Source organism: Silene latifolia, chromosome 7 (assembly GCF_048544455.1).
Source record: "Silene latifolia isolate original U9 population chromosome 7, ASM4854445v1, whole genome shotgun sequence".
Taxonomy (NCBI): domain Eukaryota; kingdom Viridiplantae; phylum Streptophyta; class Magnoliopsida; order Caryophyllales; family Caryophyllaceae; genus Silene; species Silene latifolia.
Window position 1 is genome coordinate 28549994 of NC_133532.1, and position 5284 is coordinate 28555277.

Consider the following 5284-nt stretch of genomic DNA (forward strand, 5'->3'; position numbering starts at 1 on the left):
AAAATGTATTCTGCGAAAATAAACTACTTTAAGTTTCTATGAAAAAAAATAGCAAAGAATTGAAATGTATAGGCTTATTATAAGCGATATCGTAAATTTCGATCGATCCAAAGTCTGTTTTGAGAATTGTATTTTTTTTTCTGCTACACCAAATTCTAAAGTCTGGGTCCGCCCCTGATAGAGAGCACTTATAGTAAGATTATAGTATAAGAAATCATGGATTTTGTATCTAATATATATACTAATAAAATATGTTATGTGTATACTAAATTTCTGAAATATAAGCCACTAGAAGAATACTATTATAGGTGATACTCTCCTTACTTAAGTCAATGGGATAGCCCATTGGAGTTCCTATATGTAAGCTCATTTAGTTACAAATGTGGAATCATGGCAGTAACAAATTTTATGCTAAAAAACTATTACCATCATGAATCTAATGCTGTCATTTGTCTAATTGAATTCATAAAAATAAAATTCTAGCGCACATGAGGTAATTTTACATGTCATTATCAAACATACACCCCTTCAAACTGATTTCAACAAAATTTTAGTACCATGTCATTATCAAGATATGGTATAAACACGAGGTCTCTATTCCAGAGCATCGTGCCTATGGAAAATTCTTACCTTGGTCTTGTTTAATCACCCTCCAAGGAATCACGAAAAAAAATTATGAAGAGGGGAAATAAGAGAAGTAATACATAAATCTAGCATACTCTGAAAATGTTTTAACCAGTTAAAGAGAGACGGGATTAAGTTGGTTGAGAAACAGTTGTTTATCCAATTTCTTCAGTAATAAACCGTCGGATACTAATTACTATACAGTAGCAACGAACTCATTCCTGAGATTCCCGAATTGCCATAATACTATTCTGCTAGAATATAAGGCTTCCGGGTTATTACTATGTATGTGCACAATCAGAATTCAGAAGTAGAGAAGAATGACATCAACACCTGAGAAATTGAAACGCGCTTGTCACCTCTATTAGGGCCCAGATCTATTCAGCTATCACCTTGATAGGTCGTGGTTAAACAGCTTAAGTGGGTTTAAAAATGGTCATGTGAGTCGTATTTTAATTGTCATTGCATTAAAACATGATATTGGTTAATTGTATTGAGTGAGTCGGTAACTGGCATGTTATACGGTATGTGCATTTAGTGTATTGTCTTGTATGTCGGAGAACATGGTGACTTATTTTTTTTTAATGGAGACGTAAGGTGGTTGGGAGACCGTCTTACGCTTGAGTCGCCTCTTGGAGCTTCCCACTCAAAGAGGGATGAGCACCTTAATAGCTTGAGTTACGGAGGGACTCGTGTGGTTGAGACACGACGTATGACAGGGGATCCGGTTGGGTTCCGGACCCGGTACGTCTGGGCGTGTCCTAGTAACTGTTTCTGGTTGTTGGTATGTCTGGGCGTGTCTCGGTATCAGTGTAGTTGTCGGTATGTCTGGGCGTGTCCCGGTACCGTGGTGGTGGTTGCTTGTTAGCTTGTCATTCATAGTCATATTGCATATTCACACACTCGTGTCATGTCACACTTTCTTTATTGAAACTGACATTTGTGTGTCTGTGTAATTGTCACCTATTTCCGGGGTGGCCTCTGTCGATCCATATGATATTTATGTTCATATGGGGATCAGGTTAAGTACAGGTTTGCTTGTTGACGTGATCGGGATTTGGGCCGCGCCTTGGACTCGGAGTCAAGTAGTGTAGCATGGATGACATAGTCATAGATGAGTTGTATTTCATTTATTCATTTGTTTACATTTATGTAATCACTAAACATGTTATTTATTTAATAAAGTTTCTTAATTGTAATTCCGATTTCACTGCCTCGGGAACCGAGACAGTAACATCTCCCAATCACCTTGGCCGGGTAAGGAGGAGGTATTAGAAATACAACCATTATCAAAGGCTAAGCGGATCCCCCTTGAGCTAGCTTCATTACCTACAAAATAGGCACTAAAACTACAAAGAAACTCGCTGGGACAAAATAAAACAATATAAAATCAACAACTAATAGCAAACAAAACCGTGCTCTCCGGCAACGTTGCCAAAATTTGATAGACCATCACACACCTAACAAAGATAAATACCCTAGTAACAAATGAATGTAGTAGTAGGGGTCGAACACAAGGAGCCGGTAGTTGCTAAACAAGTTGTCATGGAGTGAATTAACAAGGTTGATTAACGATTGGGTGTTTGTTTTCGTTTTAGAAACAATGATAAAATAATGAAACAAAATAATAATAAAGAAGAGTCTAGGGAAATCGGGTCACACATGCAAATAGATAGTTGGTCATGTCAAACTAGGAATTCTTAATAACAATAATTGTTTAGGCCTAATGACAACAACCTATTGGCATTATTGTCGACCATAGAACGGGTTATAGCGAGCGCTCGCCATTACTAGATCGGTCTACTAAAACATGCTTAGTCTAATTCAATTTCGTGCCTCTCGACCTTTTGAAAGAATTAACAAATTTAATCTGGGATTGTGATCAATAATCAATGATTAACAAAACAACATAAGCATGTGATAGAAACTATTAATCGATATTATAGCATCCTATTTCAACAATTAAAAATATTATTTATGCATGGTTCCCTAATCCCTAGACAAAATCGACTACTCACACATATTGAAAACTAAACTAGTAGCATATGAAAACACGATGATAATCGAACGGATTAATGAAATAGGCGGTATAATGATTAACAAATGATAATTAACAACATAACTAGTAATTAAAATGACAAAGGAATTACCAAAGTAAGTACTAGAAATAGAATTACCATAACAATAGAAATTAAATATGGAAATGAAGAACAAGGTAGTAAATGGAAATAACTTGAAATGTAATTTGTATTACAACTTGAAATGCTTAAATAAATGTTTGTAACAACTAAAGAAAGCTAAAGGAAATCTAAATTTTATTCTGAAAACTAAAATTAAAGTGTATCAAAAAGTATCCTAAATGACGGATTCAACACTCTTTATATAGAAATAAGGGGTTGAAACGTAAACAACTTAAATAAAGGTGACCCCGATCGGGGACACCCAGCCCCTATCGGGGTCATGAGAATCCGAGTTTTTTCCTTCAATTCTTGATTAATTAGCACAAGGAATCCAATGACACATCTTAATGCCTCTTAATTTTCATTTCTTTTCTTGTGCACCAACCCAAGTTGGTTTCATGCTCGGTATTTTCAAATTTCTTCCCAAAACGCCTTTTAATGGTCAAGTCTTGTTTCCATTAGCCTCGTGAACTATGGTGGATGCTAACTTGATGGGAAAAAGCTACCGAATGCTTCATCTCCTACAAAATGTAATGAGTACAAGCAAAAACACCTAGAACACGGAATAAGCTCACAAATACACTTATAAAAGTGCAAAAATAAATAAAACCGAGCCAATGTAGGGAGTAAAATCATACATAAATTAGACACATCAAACCAACCTTGCCTTATAGCATTCTAAGGTGTCATCCGCTTTATATTTCACTTTATGTACCCATTTACAGCTAATGGGTCATTTTCCATGTTTTAGTTGGACAATATTCCATGTCTTATTAGCTTCAAGCGCCTCAATTTCTCTTGCAATAACATCTCTCGACTCGACTTTCTTGGCTGCCACAAAATAAGTACGAGGTTTTTTTATTGCATCGACATTGGCCAAGTAGCTCTTGTAAGAAGAAGCGAAACACAACTAATAGTGACATAATTACCTAATGGATCACGAGTACCTTTATTTGAGGAACTCAATTGAACTGAGTGAGCATCCTGTTCTGATGCGAATGGCGGGACGGTTAATAAACGACCACGTGTCATAAAATTCAAGACAAGTTTATGAATAATTAAGTAGCTGTGAAAGAGCTGTTGGATCCAAAAATTCAAGAAGTATGCATGATCTCGACTCAAGAAAACGAGACCCACGTGGGAATACACTAAGAACCGTGTGGCCCAACTGTGCCGCCCAAAAGAAGAGGCGTAAATCGACCCTATAGAAGAGGTCGTGCTTAATTTAGAAGACCGAGTGATCTCAAGCCCAAGTAATGCATTATTTACACACAAAATATGGATGGGCTCAATTAAGGAAAAGGAAATATGTGCAATCAAGACCCGAGACCCATGGGAGACTTAAAACCGTGTGGGGCCAAGGGGAGGTCGGCGGCATCAAGAAAGGGGAGAGGGATTCCAACTTAGTTTTTAGTATTTTCAAACTAGATTGAATAAGAGTTGAAAAATTGGTCTAGTTTGTGAGTTCTATGCTTCAATCATCCTAGAACTCACAAAATAGCATTAAATGCATTCTTGGAGGCCAAGGCATTTTGTCCTATATAAGGACCAAGCCTCCTTCATTTGTAATCATCAAAAGTTTAAGAAAAACCCCTTCTAGAGAGAGAAACTTGTTGTTTCAATATTTTTAAAGATCGACGAGTTCGAGTCTTGCCTTAAACTAAGGACGTGCTCCGAAGTTTGAGTTGGATTACTTGACGCATTTTCGAGTAATTCCCCCATTGTTATCGTTATAGGTCTAGCGATAGCAAATATCCCATTCGTTCGATCTCTTCATAAGAAATTGAAACAAATATCCCTTTCATTCTTGCACAAAAGAAAATACAAAACAAACAAAAAAGTCTTCCACTTCGCCCAATAACGCATCAAGTGACAGGATCTGGTCTGGTTGCACCTAGTGCATTCGGATCTCTCCCCTCACTTGAATTCACCATGAACTTCGACGATCCCAACTTTCTCAAGAGTCTTCAAAAGGCCTTGAAGAATTTGCAAGAATCCGATCCCAAATGGCAGCCTAGACGAGAACGAATCATTGACGAGTTCAAAGTAAGTGAATTACCCAAGTTCAGAGGAGGCACGGATCCCGAGGCTTATCTCGATTGGGAGGGATAAATCGAACGAATGTTTGATTTCAAAGTTCTGGATGACGCGAAATGCTGCAAGTACGCTATTCAAAGACTTAGTGGAGAGGCTTCACTATGGTACGAGAGTTTGAAAGCAAGGCGTGCTCGCGCTGGAAAAGAGAAATTATCATCTTGGGTTTCTCTTAAACGCAAATTGCGCAAGAGATATGTTCCAGCAACTTATAGGCTTACGACTTATCGTAAGATCGCCAATCTCAACCAAGGGAGGCTTAGTGTCTCTGAATACATCGATGAGTTTGAGAATCTCACCCTGCTGAGAGAATTGAAAGAGAGTGAAGAATTAAAGATGGCTCGATTTCTTCGTGGATTAAATCGTAATATAGCCAACTCGGTTGA